At 42.0% G+C, this 20,933-nt stretch overlaps 1 pseudogene; it reads right to left on the reverse strand.

The window, feature by feature from the left end:
* Nucleotides 1-11,157, reverse strand: part of LOC112070177 (nardilysin-like) — a 21,866-nt pseudogene extending 10,709 nt beyond the window's left edge.
* Between the last annotated feature and the right edge of the window lie 9,776 nt (nt 11,158-20,933).

Raw genomic sequence — 20,933 nt, forward strand, 5'->3', positions numbered from 1 at the left:
AAACACACAGACATAAACACACTAACCGATGAACTTGTTCTCGACAGGGAGGTGCAGGTCAGAGTTGTGCTCAAAGTCTCCGTTCCAGCGCTCTCTCCACTCCTGCTGGATATCTGGACAGAGAAGAGACAACTATCAGGATACCCTCTCTCTTTCTCCACATATTGGAACCATGTTGATATGATCTGGTCCTCTAATAATGCAAACACATACAGTGCCTTCAGAAAGTGTTCACACCTCTTGACTTTTTCCAAGATTTCTTGTTTTACAGCCTGAATTTAAAATGTATTCAATTGAGATTTTGTGTCACTGGCCTACACACAATACCCCATAATGTCAAAGTGGAATTATGTTTTTAGACATTTTTACAAATGAATTAATAATGAAAAGCTGAAATGTCTTGAGTAAATACGTATTCGAACCCTAAAAGCCTAAATACGTTCAGGAGTAAACATGTGCTTAACAAGTCACATAATAAGTTGCATGGACTCACTCTGTGTGCAATAACAGTGTTTAACATGATTTTTGAATGACTACCTCATCTCTGTACCCCACACATACAATTATCTGTAAGGTCACTCAGTCGAGCAGTACATTTCAAGCACAGATTCAACCACAAAGACCTGGGAGGTTTTCCAATGCCTTGCGAAGAAGGGCTGGTTAAATGGTAAAAAAACACACAAAAAAACAGAGATTGAATATCCCTTTAAGCATGGTGAAGTTATTAATTACACTTTGGATGGTGCATCAATACACCCAGTCACTACAAAGATACAGGCGTCCTTCCTAACTCAGTTGCCAGAGAGGAAGGAAACCAGTTAGAGTTTAACGGCTGTGATAGGAGAAAACTGAGGATGTATAAACAACATTGTAGTTACTTCACAACACTAGCCTGTACAGAATAAAACATATTCCAAAACATGCATCCTGTTTCCATTAAGGCATTAAAGTAAAACTGAAAAACATGTGGCAAAGAAATAAACTATGTCCTGAACACAATGTGTTATGTTTGGGCCAAACACAACACATTACTGAGTACCACTCTTCATATTTTCAAGCATGGTGATGGCTGCATCATGTTATTGGTATGCTTGTCATCGGCATGACTAGGATAAAAAGAAACAGAATAGATCTAAGCACAGGCAAAGAGGAAAACCTGGTTCAGTCTGCTTTCCAACAGACACTGGGAGACAAATTCACCTTTCAGCAGGACAATAACCTAAAACACAACGTCAAAAATACACTGGAGTTGTTTACCAAGACGGTATTGAATGTTCCTGAGTGGCCTAGTTACAGTTTTGACTTAAATCGGCTTGACAATCTATGGCAAGACCTGAAAATGGCTGTCTATCAATGATCAACAACGAACTTGACAGAGCTTGAAGAACTTTAAAAAGAATAATGTGCAAATATTGCACAATCCAGGTGTGTAAAGCTCTGAATCGCCTTAATTTCTCAGAGCAAGAATAGACTGACGAGTTTCAGAAGAAAGGTCTTTGTTTCTGGCCATTTTGAGCCTGTAATCAAACCCACAAATGCTGATGTTCCAGAAACTCAACTAGTCTAAAGAAGGACAGTTGTATTGCTTCTTTAATCAGCACAACAGTTTTCAGCTGTGCTAACATAATTGCAAAAGGGTTTTCTAATGATCAATTAGCCTTTTAAAATGATAAACTTGGATTAGCTAACACAACGTGCCATTGGAACACAGGAGTGATGGTTGCTGATAATGGGCCTCTGTACGCCTATGTAAATATTCCATAAAAAATCTGCCGTTTCCAGCTACAATAGTCATTTACAACATTAACAATGTCTACACTGTATTTCTAATCAATTTGATGTTATTTTAATGGACAATTATTTTATTTTTTTCAAAAACAAGGACATTTCCTAGTGACCCCAAACTTTTGAACGGTAGTGTATATTTAATCCATTTTGAACTCAGGCTGTAACACAACAAAATGTGGAACAAGTCAAGGGGTATGAAGACTTTCTGAAGCCACTGTAGTAGGCCCGTGTGTGTGTGTGTGTGTGTGTGTGTGTGTGTGTTGCGTGTTGGTGTGTTGTGTGTGTGTGTGTGTGTGTCTCTCTCACCCATCTATGCTGCTAATGTGTTCCCAAACCATTTCTCCCTGAGGGGACAGTGGCCTTCGTGGTCTGGAGAGAGCAGCAACAGGTTGGATCTGTCTGGAGTCAGCAAGGACAGGGCCGCACTGATCACCTACACACACACCACACACAACACACACACTATAAATACTTTCTTTGAATCAACAAATCACATTACATTCAAGAAGGTTTCAAACATTTCAAAGGTCTTTGTATGCATGGACACTTAAGGATACAGAAAGCACCTTCTCCAAACAGCACATACACACACCAGGTTAGCTTAGTAAGCAAGGAAAGGGCCGCAACGATCACCTTAACACACACACACACACAGTCCGTACCTCAGGTGAATACTGGAACATGAGCTGGTCTCCGGTGAGGAAGTGTTCTTTAGGAAACAGCTGCATGTTCTCACAGATATCCTCCACATACTCTATAGGGTCCGTCTGAAACACACAGGGGTGCATCTGTTGGTTGGGTGCATTCATTCCTGTACTTGTAGATAGGAGGAGAAAGCTAGTAGTATTACCTGTTCCTGGTAGTGAAACTCATTGGCTTCAATCTTTTGAATCTCCTCATAGATCCTACAAACATAGAGAGAGACAGAGAGCGAAAGAGATGGAGAGAGAAAGAGAGAGCGAGCGAGATGGAGAGAGAGAGAGATGAGAGAGAGAGATATACTCATATACTGTATAAATAAAGCACATATTCTGCATTTCACATGCCTATAATGAAGCCCTAATCAGAGACATTACCTTTGTTGGGGGCCCAGGGTCTGCAGCATCTTGAGATACTGGAAGACCAGGTGAGCCACCTGTAGAGAAACACAGATAATGTGTGTACTGTGTACCAAACGTTTTACTATACTTGTGAGTACCAAAAGTGCTCACAAGAATAGTAAGCCAACTAAAATTCAGAGAAGTGAGGACATTTTGCCAGTCCTCACTTGTAAAAATACTATTTTAGGCTTCAGGGTTAGGTTTATAACTAGGGTTAGGGTTATAATTAGGGTTAGGGAAAATAGGACTTTGAATGGGTGTGTGAGTGAGTGTGTACCAACCTGGTAGAAGTTTTGGAATCCTTGGTCAGTGAGTGTGTACCAACCTGGTAGAAGTTCTGGAATCCTTGCGTCATGCAGTGTGTACCAACCTGGTAGAAGTTTTGGAATCCTTGGGTCAAGTGAATGTGTACCAACCTGTAGAAGTTTTGGAATCCTTGGTCAGTGAGGGTGTACCAACCTGGTAGAAGTTCTGGAATCCTTGGTCAGTGAGTGTGTACCAACCTGGTTTTAGGAAAGTGTTGAAATCCTTGGGTTTCAGTGAGTGTGTACCAACCTGGTAGAAGTTCTGGAATCCTTGGTCAGTGAGTGTGTACCAACCTGGTAGAAGTCTGGAATCCTTGGTCAGTGAGTGTGTAGTGAGTGTGTACCAACCTGGTAGAAGTTTTGGAATCCTTGGTCAGTGAGTGTGTACCAACCTGGTAGAAGTCTGGAATCCTTGGTCAGGTGAGTGTGTACCAACCTGGTAGAAGTTCTGGAATCCTTGGTCAGTGAGTGTGTACCAACCTGGTAGAAGTTTTGGAATCCTTGGTCAGTGAGTGTGTACCAACTGGTAGAAGTTCTGGAATCCTTGGTCAGTGAGTGTGTACCAACCTGGTAGAAGTTCTGGAATCCTTGGTCAGTGAGTGTGTAAGTGAGTGTGTACCAACCTGGTAGAAGTTTTGGAATCCTTGTTCAGTGAGTGTGTACCAACCTGGTAGAAGTTCTGGAATCCTTGGTCAGTGAGTGTGTACCAACCTGGTAGAAGTTCTCGGAAATCCTTGGTCAGTGAGTGTGATGGAGATGGAAGAAGATGGCAGTAGGTAGAAGTGGTCTTGGTCAAAGCCTGTTTCACTGTTCCCTCCAAACAGAGCCATGGCCCAGCACCTAACACACACACACACACACACACACACACACACACACACACACACACACACACACACCTCAGCACCTAAGTACAGTTACCACATAAAACATTGCTATAAAACGTGCATTATGGGTTATGTAGTCCTGTATGCTGTAGTTCTGACTCACTTCCTCCTGAGAATTGATAGGATGCTGCCTGTGCCCTCGTGACCAATCACCAAGAGATGTAGTGGAGAGGCTTCACCCTGAGAAAGAGAGAGAGAGCGGTAGAGCGAGAACGGGATGGGGGGACGAAGAGAGGCAGAAAGAGTGAGGCAAGAGAGGTGCATCATCAACTGTAGAATCTCTCCTGTAGTTCCTGTATTATAAAGTTGTAGTAGCTGTATTATCTGTAGTAGCTGTATTATCTGCAGTAACTGTATTATCTGTAGTAGCTGTATTATCTTAGTAGCTGTATTATCTGGAGTAGCTGTATTATCTGCAGTACTGTATTAGCTGTATTATCTGTAGTAGCTGATTATCTGCAGTAGCTGTATTATCTGTAGTAGCTGTATTATCTGTAGTAGCTGTATTATCTGCAGTAAGCTGTATTATCTTAGCTGTATTATCTGTAGTAGCTGTATTAACTGTAGTAGCTGTATTAACTGTAGTAGCTGTATTAACTGTAGTAACTGTATCTGTACTAGCTGTATTATCTGTAGTAGCTGTATTATATGTCATATCTGTAGAAGCTGTATTATCTGTAGTAGCTATATTATTGTAGTAGCCGTATTATCTGTAGTAGCTGTATATCTTGTAGCAGCTGTATTATCTGTAGTAGCTGTATTATCTACAGTAGCTGTATTATATGTAATATCTGTATTATATGTAATATCTGTAGTAGCTGTATTATCTGTATTAGCTGTTATCTTGTAGTAGCTGTATTATCTGTAGTAGCTGTATTATCTGTAGTAGCTGTATTAGCTGTATTATCTGTAGTAGGTGTATTATCTGTAGTAGCTGTATTATCTGGAGTACTGTATTATCTGTAATATCTGTAGTAGCTGTATTATCTGCAGTAGCTGTATTATCTGCAGTAGCTGTATTATCTGTAGTAGCTGTATTCTGTAGTAGCTGTATTATCTGTAGTAGCTGTATTATCTGCAGTAGCTGTATTATCTGCAGTAGCCGTATTATCTGTAGTAGCCGTATTATCTGTAGTAGCTGTATTATCTGTATTATCTGGAGTAGCTGTTTATCTGTAGTAGCTGTATTATCTGCAGTAGCTGTATTATCTGGAGTAGCTGTATTATCTGTAGTACCTGTATTATCTGCAGTAGCTGTATTATGTAGCTGTATTATCTGGAGTAGCTGTATTATCTGTAGTAGCTGTATTATCTGGAGTAGCTGTATTATCTGGAGTAGCTGTATTACTGGAGTAGCTGTATTATCTGCAGTAGCTGTATTATCTGCAGTAGCTGTATTATCTGCTAGTACGTATTATCTGTAGTAGCTGTATTATCTGTAGTAGCGTATTATCTGTAATAGCTGTATTATCTGTAGTAGCTGTATTATCTGCAGTAGCTGTATTATCTGTATTATATGTAATATCTGTAGCAGCTGTATTATCTGTAGTAGCTGTATCATATACCTAATTATCTGCAGTAGCTGTTATTATCTGTAGAGCTGTATTATTTCTGTAGCAGCTGTATTATCTTGTAATATCTGTATTATCTGTAGTAACTGTATTATCTGTAGTAGCTGTATTATCTGTTAGTAGCTGTATTGTCTGTAGCTAGCTGTATTATCTTTTATAGCTGTATTATCTGTAGTAGCTGTAGTATCTGGAGTAGCTGTATTATCTGTAGTAGCTGTAGTATCTGAGTAGCTGTATTATCTGCAGTAGCTGTAGTATCTGGAGAGCGTATTATCTGCATAGCTGTATTATCTGCAGTAGCTGTATTATCTGCAGTAGCTGTATTATCTGTAGTAAGCTGTATTATCTGTAGTAGCTGTATATCTGCAGTAGCATGTATTATCTGTAATAGCTGTATTATCTGCAGTAGCTGTATTATCTGCAGTAGCTGTATATCTGTAATATCTGTATTATCTGTAGCAGCTGTATTATCTGTAGTAGCCGTATTATCTGGCAGTAGCTGTATTATCTGTAGTAGCTGTATTATCTGCAGTAGCTGTATTATCTGCAGTAGCTGTATTATCTGCAAAGTAGCTGTATTATCTGTAGTAGCGTATATCTGTAGTAGCTGTATTATCTGCAGTAGCTGTATTATCTGTAATGCTGTATTATCTGTAGCAGTATTATCTGTTAGTAGCTGTATTATCTGTAGTAGCTGTATTATCTGTAGTAGCTGTATTATCTGCATTGAGCTGTATTATCTGTAGTAGCTGTATTATCTGTAGTAGCTGTATTATCTGTAGTAGCTGTATTATCTGTAGTAGCTGAGTATATCTGTAATAGCTGTATTATCTGTAGTAGCTGTATTATCTGTAGTAGCTGTATTATCTGTAGTAGCTGTATTATCTGTAGTAGCTGTATTATCTGTAATAGCTGTATTATCTGCAGTAGCTGTATTATCTGTATTATATGTAATATCTGTAGCAGCTGTATTATCTGTAGTAGCTGTATCTATACCTATTATTATCTCAGTAGCTGTATTATCTGTAGTAGCTGTATTATCTGTAGCAGCTGTATTACTTGTAGGTAGCTGTATTATCTGTAATATCTGTATTATCTGTAGTAACTGTATATCTGTAGTAGCTGTATTATCTGTAGTAACTGTATTATCTGTAGCAGCTCGTTATTATCTGTACTAGCTATATTATCTGTAATATCTGTATTATCTGTAGTAACTGTATTATCTGTAGTAGCTGTATTTATCTGTAGTAGCTGTATTATCTGTAATATCTGTATTATCTGTAGTAACTGTATTATCTGTAGTAGCTGTATACTGTAATATCTGTAGTAGCTGTATTATCTGTAGTAGCTGTATTATCTGTAGTAGCTGTTTATCTGAGTACTGTAGTATCTGAGTGCAGTATTATCAGCTGTATTATTCTCGTCGGACGTTACGTTGCATGTATCTGTAATAGCTGTATTATCTGTAGCAGCTGTATTATCTGTAGTAGCTGTATGTATCTGTAGTAGCTGTATTTATCTGTATAGTGTATATCTGCAGTAGCTGTATACGTAGTAAGCTGTATTATCTGTAGTAGCTGTATTATCTGTAGTAGCTGTATTATCTGTAAGTAGCTGTATTATCCAGCACGTCAGTAGTAGCTTATTATCTTGTAGTAGCTGTATTATCTGTAGTAGCTGTATTATCTGCAGTAGCTTGTATTATCTGTAGTAGCTGTATTATCTGTAGTAGCTGTATTATCTGTAGAGCTGTATTATCTGTAGTAGCTGTATTATCTGTAGTAGCTGTATTATCTGTAGTAGCTGTATTATCTGCAGTAGCTGTATTATCTGTAAAGCTGTATTATCTGTAGTAGCTTATTATCTGTAGTAGCTGTATTATCTGTAGCTAGCTGTATTATCTGAGTAGCTGTATTTATCTGCAGTAGCTGTATTATCTGCAGTAGCGATTATCTGCAGTAGCTGTATTATCTGTAGTAGCTGTATTATCTGTAGTAGCTGTATTATCTGCAGTAGCTGTATTATCTGTAATAGCTGTATTATCTGTAGCAGCTGTATTATCTGTAGTAGCCGTATTATCTGTAGTAGCCGTATTATCTGCAGTAGCTGTATTATCTGCAATAGCTGTATTATCTGTAGCAGCTTGTTATCTGTAGCTGTATATCTTAGTAGCTGTATTATCTGGTAGTAGCTGTATTATCTGTAGTAGCTGTATTATCTGTAGTAGCTGTATTATTGGAGTAGCGTTAGTATCGAGTAGCTGTATTGTCTGTAGTTGTGTTTCTTACCTGTAGTGTTTCTCCTGAGGAGGCAGGGACCATGTATAGTCAGAGCATGGACCTTCCTCACAGGAACAACTGAAACACACAGCTATGTTCTTACTTATATTGTGAGCATGTATTTTTGGGACCAACAATGATTCCCGTTCAAGATCCTGTTTTCAGTGAGCTGAACTGAAGCAGTATGGCTCTAAAGGAGATCAGAAGTCTGTACAGGTCAGCTCAATAGACAGGCATCCTACCTCTGTACAGCTTGTTGAAGGCTGGCGTATCAAAGGGATCCAGCAGCTCAGAGAAGCTGGCTTGGGCTGAGCACTGAGGAACAGGGTTCAGTAAGTGTTCGCTAAATGGCCATATTATAATATTTGAATGGTGAGGGATTTATGTACAGCTGAGACTCACTTGTTGGGCACTCCACTGAAGATCTCCTTCACCCACTCCTCTAGAGTGTCCAGCTTCTCTACAAAACACACACACACACACACACACACACACACACACACACACACACACACACACACACACACACACACACACACACACACACACACACACAGACAGAGGAGGACAACAGAGTTACATGTGTGACTGCGCGGCAAGGTCGTGTGTGTGTATGTGTGTGTGTGAGTGCGCGTCACCTTTAGACTGCACAGTCAGGGTCATGTAGTGAGCAGAGTAATGTCTCTTCCAGAAGGAGCGGAGCCTCTTGTAAACGTTGATCCCCTTTTTCCTGGGCTCTGTCTTCAGAGTCTGGGCGTTACCTGGGGAAACCATGACAACCACCGGTGGAAACCATGACAACAGCTCAGTCACATACCACAATAACACAACATCTGTCTCGTTTACACATGACAACACAGTACACAGAGTAGTTTTTGTGTGTGCGTGCGTGTCCTCACCCCAGCAGAACTTGCCCATGGGGTGACCTGGCTTCGCTAGACTCCCAAACAACATCTCTTTCCTATGAGAGTCAGACGGCTTGGCCAGTTGGTACTCTGATAAAAGAGAGAAGGGGGAGCAGGTCACTACATAACCAGTGCATAAGGTCTTAATAAGGTCAACATTTTTTCCCCCAGAATGCCTCTCACCGGAGTCGACAGCTTCCACCTCCCTGTCGATGGCGTCTCRGATCATCAGAGGACAGATGAAAAACTGGGCCCATCTGGAGAGAGCCAATCACAGACAGGTACAGAGTCAGATGGACTAATCCGAATCAAGAGACAAGGCACAGAGACTATAATGGTGGTGTGTTGCTGACCTGTCCAGAGCCTCTCTGAATTTCTTTCTCTGGACGTCAAACTGGAAGACCGTTCTCTCACAGTCCGTGGAGGCGTTGTCACTGCCCCCATGTTTCTTCAGGAAGGCATCGAAACCATTCTCTGATGGGTACTTCTCACTGCCCATGAACACCACTACAGGAGGAGAGGAGGAGAGAGGGAGGAGAGGAGAGGAGAGAGGGAGGAGAGGAGAAGAGAGAGTGAGGAGAGGAGGAAAGTCTTATTTATATCCCCTTGTCACAAACACAGCATTGCACCAGATTTATCACAACAAAACAATCTCATCCTTAAGGGCCATCATACTCACTGTGTTCCAGGAAATGGGCGAGGCCTGGGAGGTCATTGGGGTCACTGAAGCTGCCAATACCCACACACAGCGCTGCTGCAGACTGACACACACACACACAAACACACACACACACACATAAACAAACACACAATCATCAACACCCTTATTACTATTGCTGCTAATGTGCTGTTATTTCCTCCTCAGGTCACCCTCTCACCTGTTTCTCTGAGTGTCCCTTCTTCCTCTTCCCTCCATCCTCATCATCCTCAAAGTCACTGTCCTTGTCATCCTCCTCTTCTTCAGACTCTTCCTCTGTTCCCTCTCCTGAGTCTTCTTCCTCCTCTTCCTCCTCCCCCAGTTCCTCCTCCTCCTCTGATTCGTCATCTCCAGAGGAGGCGGGACCAGTGAAGTCTGAAATTAGCAGAACTCGAAGCCCATTGGTCAGCTCGATGTACCTGTGGAAGGGGTTAGACAGAGGTAAACACTATTCTCTTATTCTAAGATGCTGACACAACCACACACAGAGTTTGGCCCTCCAGCTGTTTACTGCGCGCTTCAGCTTGTTTACACCGCTCCTTGGCCGACATGTGACCTGTTACTCCCCCAGACACCCTGCAGAGTCTCGCAGGCAGACAGACAGACGGATGGAAAGAAAGACAAAGTCTCTCTCTCACACTCACACACACACAAACGTTGGTGTGTAAGGTAAACGATGTTACCTGTACTGTTTGGGGTCACTAGGGGACTTGATGATCTCTGGGTCTCCAGTGTTCTCTCCTCCTCCATCCCCTGCTCCCTGGACTTGGACCTTTGGCTCTGGCTCAGCTTCCTCTCTTTCTTCTTCTCTTTCCTCCCCTCGGCCCAGTCCGGTACTAGAGCCACTGGCTGAGGCACTTCTGGACTTGTTGGTCTGTGGCATTCTGAATAGTGACGATACTTTGGCACTGTGGGGCGACAACAGCGAGCCACGGTGAATAGGACACAGGGAAACCAATAGACAGGTTATTCAACACCAGGTCTGGAGGGACTCTTCTCTACTTGGAAGTTAATTTATGTCACTGATCGGGCAGAGAGTCCATTCACCTTGTGTGCCAGGTCTGAGTCAGCCCATGATTAGCAGGGAAGGATGACAACCAAAGGGGTTTGGGCCCTGCAGGTCTGGAACTGAATAGCCCTGCTCTACTGGCCAACACTGTGACACAGCGTGTCACTCTAAGGACAGCAATGGTGATGGGATGGATTTAATTGAATTTAAAATGATTGCTTAAGCTAGGCTACTGAGTAAATATTTCATTTTAATGACACGTCTGTCAAGAAGTGACAGTGATTGAAAGTAAGACTCTGTGAAGCAAACATCTATGTATTAGTTTGATCAGCTGTCAAAAAAAATATGATCATGCCAGACACAGTCAACAGATGCAATTGGGGGTGAGGCGACAATACATCTATTCACCCAACGCCTGTCTCGTTTGTTCGCCCGTATTCAGCTGTGTCAGCTACAAAAACAACCCTAGTGCCCCACACTACACCGTCCCCGGCTCGCCTCTCTGCGGACTTTATGTAGGGTCAGTCAGCACTTCAAGTCAGCCAACTTATATCGCTATAGCAATCGAGACATCGGTTACAAAATGGCAATACTATGAAAGATACAGTAACACAGATACAGGCTACTTCACCTTGATCGACCGACACGTCTATCAAAAAGCCTCAGACTTTTCTAGGCTAGCGACTCACACAACACATGTCAAACCCCACCCAACTTTTATACTACAGGATCGTATACTTCAAATTGGTTCTATGACCTAGAAATGAATCTTATGTTTGGTCAAGTTTGACAGCTAACAAAGTAGCGTTGGTCCCGGCGATGTTTCCATACCTTGCTTCTTGATATCACAGGGATGGAACCTAGCGTTTCCCCTGCATGTGGTCGGATGATTATTTTGCTATAAGGAGCGCCTTGATTCGTCGAAAACGAAGAGCATTTCAACATTGCAGCATTTGATTGCTCCGAAACAAGGCAGACACACCCAGGGGCGTGATTACGGAAACTTTGAACGATCGTGATAGGGCAAAAATACGCCACACGTGGGAACTTCTCTACTCTTCACATTGTGGTTACATTGTAGCAGCAACACGAGACTGTTTGTTACATTGTAACTAACAAGTACTGTAGCACTAGCAGCAACAACAAAATGGACAGTGTCGACAAGTTGTCTGACAGGACCTATACTTACCACAGTCCCGCGTTACAGCAGTCCATAATGAGTTTATATTTTCCAGCACTCATTCATTGCACCGTAATAAAAACAGCATCGAGGTAGTTACAGTCGCTTGTTGGCTTGTCCATAGAAAGGCTTGAGATATGCAACTGTACATTGTGATGCAGATACAGTAGAATACAAGTGATACGTTCTATTGAATTGCTTCCTAAATTCCAAACCTTCCATTGGCAGTGTTGAGCCGCTAGGGGGTAGGCGACAACAGGGCCGATATTGATAGAGTTTGTCTGTTGATGGTCTGTAGGCCTACAGTTGAACGAGCGACTGCTAAAGACATGACCTTGCTTTTGGGCCGTTTGCAGAGACACAAATTAGACTCTCATTCTCCTGAACAGACTGAAGACTAATGATAATGTGCTGGATATCCTGATAATGACTAATGAAACCACAGACTTCAGTCTGTTTAATGCAGAACCAGGCCAGGGAAGATTAAACAATACTTACAAAAATACAGTCTACTCTATGTAATTCTATGCAATTTATTTATATTATAAAGTTTGTCTCTCTCTGTGTGTTGTTGTGTGTTGTGTGTGGTGTGTGTGTGTGTGTGTTTGTGTGTGTGTGTGTGTGTGTGTGTGGTGTGTGTGTGTGTGTGTGTGTGTTGTGTGTGTTGTGTGTGTGTTGTGTGTGTGTGTGTGGTTGTGTGGTGTTGGTGTGTGTGTGTGCTTACTTAGTCTGACTTTAGATTTAAAGGGCCAAGGTTCCCATGGCACTCTGATTACACCCTAATTAAAGCGGGGGTTTAATTATTAGCTGGTGTGTGTGTGTGTGTGTGTGTGTGTGTGTGTGTGTGTGTGTGTGTGTGGTGTGTGTGTGTGTGTGTGTGTGTGTGTGTGTGTGTGTGTGTGTGTTGTGTGTGTGTGTGTGTGTGTGTGTGTTTGTGTGTGTGTGTGTGTGTGTGTGTGTTGTGTGTGTGTGTCCAGAACCAAATGCCAGAGACTGGAGGTGAGTAGAAGCAGAGCAGAAGTGTTGTGTCTCTGGCTTGGGTATGAGTCCACGGCAGAGGAGAGTATGGGTAAGAAAGAAAGAAAGAAAGAAAGAAAGAAAGAAAGAAAGAAAGAAAGAAAGAAAGAAAGAAAGAAAGAAAGAAAGAAAGATAGAAAGAAAGATAGAAAGAAAGATAGAAAGAAAGAAAGAAGAGGTATTTGTCAGGTTTAACAGTGCAGAGGAATGAACAAAAAAGAGGAAGAGAAGAGAGGGAAGTAATGCAGTCAATTTCAGCGCTGGACAGCTCTTAACATAGATAGTACATGAGTATAAATAGACTACCTATTTTAGAGGCTCCTCCAACAGTCTAAAAAGTACACTCACACACACAGTGCACAACTCTACCCCCAGAGAATAGACAGAGGTATCTGATTAGCATCTCTGTTGGCACCCTTTATGATTTATTATTTTTATTAGGATCCCCATTAGGTGACGCCAACGGCGATAGCTAGTCTTCCTGGGGTCTGACACATAACAAAAAAAGATATTACAGACAAAAAATACTTTAGAATTTACATTTCTTTTTTTTAAATTAACATACACATTACAGACTTATTTATAAACAAATATTTTTAAAACTACAACTAAAGTGTGTGTGTGTGTGTCTGTGTGTGTGTGTGTGTCTATCAGTTATGTCATTACATACACATAAAAATGAGGTCACATGGGGGAGAGGTTTTGTGCCGTGAGGAGTTGCTTTATTTGTTTTTTTTAAATCAGGTTTGCTGTTCAGTTGACCTATATGACAAAAAATAATTCATGCTGTAAATCTCTCCTCTGCTTTGAGCCAAAAGAGACCGACATGGATATTGTTGACATTGACCTCTGGGTACATTGAAGGGCATGACGTGCTGCTCTGTACTGGGCCAGCTGCAGCTTTTCTAGGTCCTTCTTTGCAGCATTTGACCACCTCACCGGGCAATAGTCAAGATTAGATCAAACGAGAGCCTGCAGAACTTGTGGTTGACTGTGGTGTTAAAAATGCTGATCATCTCTTTATCACAGGACATACCTCTCAACATCTTTACAACAATTGAACCAATATGCCTTGACCATGACATATTGCAGTCTAACCCTTTGTTTAGGGTTGCAGTGATTTCACTAGCTGTGGTTCCTGACAATATAATGTTGAATCATCAGCATACATAGACCCACAGGTTTTGTTAAATGCCAGTGGTAGATTATTAGTAAAAATAAAAAACAGTAAAGGAACAAGACAGCTGCCTTGCGGAATACCACACTTTACATGTTTTACATTAGAGAAGCTTCCATTAAAGAAGCCCCTCTGTGTTCTATTGGATAGATAGCTCTCAACCCATGATATGGTAGATGTAAAGCCATTACAATTTATTTTAGCCAATCATCAGTCATTTGTGTCAGTGCAGTACATGTTGAGTGCCCTTCTCATGTTGAGTGCTCTGTGACGTAGTAGAGTAGTGGCCGGAGGGCACAGACTTAATGTATTGTGAAATCCATTGTAAAATGTATTTTAATGTTTAAAAATGTTATTATAATGTTGTTCCTGCTCTCGCTTCCCCTCCCTGACGCTCGAGGGCGCCAGGCTGCCCATCATTACGCACACCTGTCAACATCATTATGCGCATCAGTGCTCATTGGACTCACCTGGACTGCTTCACTTTGTTGATTGCCCCCTCTATATCTGTCTGTTCCTTAGTTTGTTCCCTTTGTTAGCATTATTGTCGTATTGTTATTTTGTTTTCCCCCTGTCCAGACACTGTTCTGGTTTGTTTCATGTCCGTGATTTATTAAATGTTCACTTCCTGTACCTGTTTTTCGTCTCCCAGCATCTGTTCCTTACTGCCTTCATTTTTGCTGGACCCCAGGAAGAGTAGCTGCTGCCTTGGTATCAGCTAATGGGGATCCATAATAAATACTAATACAAATAAGCATGCTGAAAATCTGTTGTTAAATTGTTCACAGAGAAATACAGTGGCTTGCGAAAGTACTCACCCCCCTTGGCATTTTTCATATTTTCCTTACAACCTGGAATTAAAATGGCTTTTTGGGGGGTTTGTATCATTTTATTTACACAACATGCCTACCACTATGAAGATGCACAATATTTTTTATTGTGAAACAAACAAGAAATAAGACAAAAAAACTGAAAACTTGGGTGTGCATTACTATTCACCCCCTCAAAGTCAATACTTTGTAGAGCCACCTTTTGCAGCAATTATAGCTGCAAGTCTCTTGGGGTATGTCTCTATAAGCTTGGCACATCTAGCCACTGGGATTGTTGCCCATCCTTCAAGGCAAAACTGCTCCAGTTCCTTCAAGTTGGATGGGTTCCGCTGGTACATCTTTAAGTCATACCACAGATTCTCAATTGGATTGAGGTCTGGGCTTTGACTAGGCCATTACAAGACATTTAAATGTTTCCCCTTAAACCACTCAAGTGTTGCTTTAGTAGTATGCTGAGGGTCATTGTCCTGCTGGAAGGTGAACCTCCGTCCCAGTCTCAAATCTCTGGAAGACTGAAACAAGTTTCCATCAAGAATTTCACTGTATTTAGCGCCATACATCATTCCTTCAATTCGGACCAGTTTCCCAGTCCCTGCCAATGGAAAAACATCCCCACAGCATGATGCTGCCACCACCATGCTTCACTGTGGGGATGATGTTCTCGGAGTGATGAGAGGTGTTGGGTTTGTGCCAGACAGTGTTTTCCTTGATGGCCAATTTTTTATTTTTTTTCTCTCATCTGACCAGAGTACCTTCTTCCATATGTTTGGGGAATCTCCCACATGCCTTTTGGTGAACACCAAACGTGTTTGCCTATTTTTTTCTTTAAGCAATGGCTTTTTTCTGGCCACGCTTCCGTAAGCTCAGCTCTGTGGAGTGTACGGCTTAAAGTGGTCCTATGGACAGATACTCCAGTCTCCGCTGTGGAGCTTTGCAGCCCCCACAGGGTTATCTTTGGTCACTGTGTTGCCTCTCTGATTCATGCCTTCCTTGCCTGGTCTGTGAGTTTTGGTTGGCGGCCCTCTCTTGGAAGGTTTGTTGTGGTGCCATATTCTATCCAATTTTAATAATGGATTTAATGGTGCTCCGTGGGATGTTCAAAGTTTTGGATATTTTTTTATAACCCAACCCTCCTCTTTACTTCCCCACAACTTTGTCCCTGACCTGTTTGGAGAGTTCCTTGGTCTTCATGGTGTTGCTTGGTTGGTGGTGCCCCTTGGTTAGTGGTGTTGCAGACTCTGGGGCCTTTCAGAACAGGTGTGGCTGAGATCATGTGATCATATACTGAGATCATGTGACAGATCATGTGACACTTAGATTGCACACAGGTGGACTTTATTTAACCAATTATGTGACTTCTGAAGGTAATTGGGTCCACCAGATCTTATTTAGGGGCTTCATAGCAAAGGGCGTAAATACATATGCACGCACCACTTTTCCGTTTTTTTATTTTTTATTTAATTTTTGAAACGTGTTATTTTTTTCATTTCAGTTCACCAATTTGGACTATTTTGTGTATGTCCATTACATGAAATCCAAATAAGAATCCATTTAAATTACATGTTGTAATGCAACAAAATAGAAAGAACACCAAGGGGGATGAATACTTTTGCAAGGCACTATAGCACTGTATCTGGTCAAACACATTTTTTCCCAAAAGTTTACTAAGAGCCGGCAGCAAACTGACTGATCGCCTGTTAAAACCAGTAAAGGGCACTTTGTTCTTAATTTTGGAGTCCTCCGTAGATTACAGTTTTTAGGTGTTTTTTTATGGATTCTGTCTTACAATGTGCCCCTAACCACAGATTTTAGGATCCGATTACTGTGTACTTGAATCATAACATATTCACCTGGGGGATAAATACATACAGTGCATTTGGAAGGTATTCAGACCCCTTGACTTTCCCCCAAATGTTTATACGTTACAACCTTATTCTGAAATGTATTAAATTGTGTTTTTTCCTGATCAATCTATACACAACACCCAATAATGATAATTTAAAAAACAGTTTTTGTGAAATTTTTGCAAATGTATACTTAAAAAAAATGAAAGATAACATCTACATATGTATTCAGACCCTTTACTCAATACTTTGTTGAAGCACCTTTGGCAGCGATTACAGCCTCGAGTATTCTTGGGTATGATGCTACAAGCCTGGCACACTTGCATTTGGGGAGTTTCTCACATTCTTCACTGCAGATCCTCTCAAGCTCTATCAGGTTGGATGGGGAGTGTCGCTGCACAGCTAATTGCTGGTCTCTCCCGAGATGTTCAAGTCCGGGCTCTGGCTGGGCCACTCAAGGACATTCAGAGACTTGTCCTGAAGCCACTCCTGTGTTGTTTTGGCTGTGTGCTTAGGTTCACCTGTTGGAAGGTGCAGGTTTTCATCAAGGATCTCTCTGTACTTTGGTCCGTTCATCTTTCCCTCAATCCTGACTAGTCTCCCAGTCCCTGCCACTGAAAAACATCCCCACAGCATGATGTTGCCACCACCATGCTTCACCGTAGGAAGCCTCCAGACGTGACGCTTGGCAATCAGACCAAAGAGTTCAATCTAGGTTTCATCAGACCAGAAAATCTTGTTTCTCATGGTCTGAGTCTCCTTTAGGTGCCTTTTGGCAAACTCCAAATGTGCTGCCATGTGCCTTTTACTGAGGATTGGCTTCCATCTGGCCAATCTACCATAAAGGCCTGATTGGTGGAGTGCTGCAGAGATGGTTGTCCTTCTGGAAGATTCTCCCATCTCCACAGAGGAACTCTGGAGCTTTGTCAGAGGGACCATCGGGTTCTTGGTCACCTCCCTGACCAAGGCCCCTTTCCCCCGATTGCTCAGTTTGGCCGGGGGGCCAGCTCTAGGAAGAGTCTTGGTAGTTCCAAACTTTTTCCATTTAAGAATGATGGAGGCCACTGTGTTGTTGGGGACCTTCAATGCTGCAGAAATGTTTTGGTACCCTTCCCCAGATCTGTGCCTCGACACAATCGTGTCTTGGAGCTCTACGGACAATTCTTTCGACCTCATGGCTTGGTTTTTGCTCTGACATGCACTGTCAACTGTGGGACTTTATATAGACAGGTGTGTGCCTTTCCAAATAATGTCCAATCAATTGAATTTGTCAAAGGTGGACTCCAATCAAGTAGAAACATCTCAAGGATGATCAATGGAAACAGGATGCACCTGAGCTCAATTTCGAGTCTCATAGCAAAGGGTCTGAACACTTATGTAAATAAGATTTTTCTAAAAACCTGTTTTCGCTTGGTTATTATGGGCTTTTGTATGTAGATTGATGAGGGAAAAAAGTATTCAATCAATTTTAGAATAAGGCTGTAACGTAACAAAATGTGGAAAAAGTCAAGAGGTCTGGATACTTTCCGAATGCACTGTATCTGGTCCTGTACCATGTGTACGTGTACAAGTGCGTGTGCACGTACGTGTATGTGTGTGTGTTTCCATTGTTTGTGCATTATAGCTTTGTGGGAAAACTGTTATCATACACTAATGCACCTGAGAGCTCTGAAATCTATAACCATCATCTAACACACACACACAAACAAACACACGCACACACACACACATTGACATTACTGGAAGTGCCTCAGTCTCTCCCTCTCTGATAAACATCTACGAGGAAAGATTCTCATTTTTTTATCTCTGTCAGGAGGGAGCAGAGAGAGAGAAAGCGAGAGAGAGAGGAGAAGGAAAGTGAGAAAAAGAGAGAGAGAGAGAGAGAGAGAGAGAAGAGAGGAGAGAGAGAGAGAGAGAGAGAGAGAGAGAGAGAGAGAGAGAGAAAGAGGAAGAGAGAAGAGAAGAGAGAGAGAGAGAGAGAGAGAGAGAGAGAGAGAGAGAGAGAGAGAGAGAGAGAGAGAAGAGAGAGAGACGAGAGAGAGAGAGAGAGAGAGAGAGAGAGAGAGAGAGAGAGAGAGAGAGAGAAGAGCAAGCGAAGAGAGAAGAAAGCGAGAGAAGACAAAGCAAGCGAGAGAGAGAGAGAAAGCGAGAGAGAGAGAGAGAGAGAGAAAGCGAGAGAGAGAGAAAGCGAGAGAGAGAGAAGACGGAAAGAGAGGAGAGAAAGCGACGAGGAGAGAGAAAGCGAGAGAGAAAGCGAGAGAGCAGAAGAGAGCGAGACAGACAGACAGACAGACAGATTGAATATATAGTATATATATAATATATACAGTGGGGAGACATATTGATACACTGCCGATTTTGCAGGTTTTCCTACTTACAAAACATGTAGAGGTCTGTAATTTTTATCATAGGTACACTTCAACTGTGAGAGACGGAATCTAAAACAAAAATCCAGAAAATTCACATTGTATGATTTTTAAGTAATTAATTTGCATTTTATTGCATGACATAAGTATTTGATCACCTACCAACCAGTAAGAAATCCGGCTCTCACAGACCTGTTAGTTTTTCTTTAAGAAGCCCTCCTGTTCTCCACTCATTACCTGTATTAACTGCACCTGTTTGAACTCGTTACCTGTATAAAAGATACCTGTCCACACACTCAATCAAACAGACTCCAACCTCTCCACAATGGCCAAGACCAGAGAGCTGTGTAAGGACATCAGGGATAAAATTGTAGACCTGCACAAGGCTGGGATGGGCTACAGGACAATAGGCAAGCAGCTTGGTGAGAAGGCAACAACTGTTGGCGCAATTATTAGAAAATGGAAGAAGTTCAGGATGACGGTCAATCACCCTCGGTCTGGGGCTCCATGCAAGATCTCACCTCGTGGGGCATCAATGATCATGAAGAAGGTGAGGGATCAGCCAGAACTACACGGCAGGACCTGGTCAATGACCTGAAGAGAGCTGGGACCACAGTCTCAAAGAAAACCATTAGTAACACACTACGCCGTCATGGATTAAAATCCTGCAGCGCACGCAAGGTCCCCCTGCTCAAGCCAGCGCATGTCCAGGCCCGTCTGAAGTTTGCCAATGACCATCTGGATGATCCAGAGGAGGAATGGGGAAGGTCATGTGGTCTGATGAGACAAAAAATAGACTTTTAGGTCTAACTCCACTCGCCGGGTTTGGAGGAAGAAGAAGGATGAGTACAACCCCAAGAACATCATCCCAACCGTGAAGCATGGAGTGGAAACATCATTCTTTGGGGATGCTTTTCTGCAAAGGGGACAGGACTACTGCACCGTATTGAGGGGAGGATGGATGGGCCATGTATCGGCAGATCTTGGCCAACAACCTCCTTCCCTCAGTAAGAGCAATCTGAAGATGGGTCTGGGTCTTCCAGCATGACAACGACCGAAACACACAGCCAGGGCAACTAAGGAGTGGCTCCGTAAGAGCATCTCAAGGTCCTGGAGTGGTCTAGCCAGTCCTCCAGACCTGAACCCAATAGAAAATCTTTGGAGGGAGCTGAAATTCCGTATTGCCCAGCGACAGCCCCGAAACCGAAGGATCTGGAGAAGGTCTGTATGGAGGAGTGGGCCAAAATCCCTGCTGCAGTGTGTGCAAACCTGGTCAAGAACTACAGGAAATGTATGATCTTCTGTAATTGCAAACAAAGGTTTCTGTACCAAATATTAAGTTCTGCTTTTCTGATGTATCAAATACTTATGTCATGCAATAAATGCCAAAGGAATTACTTAAAAATCATACAATGTGATTTTCTGGATTTTTGTTTTAGATTCCGTCTCTCACAGTTGAAGTGTACCTATGATAAAAATTACAGACCTCTACATGCTTTGTAAGTAGGAAAACCTGCAAAATCGGCAGTGTATCAAATACTTGTTCTCCCCACTGTATATATATATATATATATATAGAGAGAGATAGATGTAAGTACTACTCCATTACCCGTAGGGATTTCACATTAATGTAAGCTGAGATCAATGTGAAATTGAACTGGAAATGGTTATAATGGTATGTAGGCCAGGCCTGCATGTACATGTTGTGATGTGCTGTTAGGCCCACACTCTAAAATAAAACGGTAATTTATACAGTCATTTTTGGCATTATCAACAGTAAAATACTGTGAAACATTTCACTGCAGCATACTCTAAATTATGGTTCATAGTGGGAAAATGTTGTGGCCAGGGAAAGAATTCCTGTATTTCCATATTTGTGGAGTGCAATTATTGGGGGGAACACTAGTGGGTGCATGGTATTTTGTTCTGGCTCAGTAACATATTTTGAGGCGTGCCTTGTCAGAGGCTATGTTTGTTG

This window comes from Salvelinus sp. IW2-2015, unplaced genomic scaffold, assembly GCF_002910315.2.
Source record: "Salvelinus sp. IW2-2015 unplaced genomic scaffold, ASM291031v2 Un_scaffold1251, whole genome shotgun sequence".
Taxonomy (NCBI): domain Eukaryota; kingdom Metazoa; phylum Chordata; class Actinopteri; order Salmoniformes; family Salmonidae; genus Salvelinus; species Salvelinus sp. IW2-2015.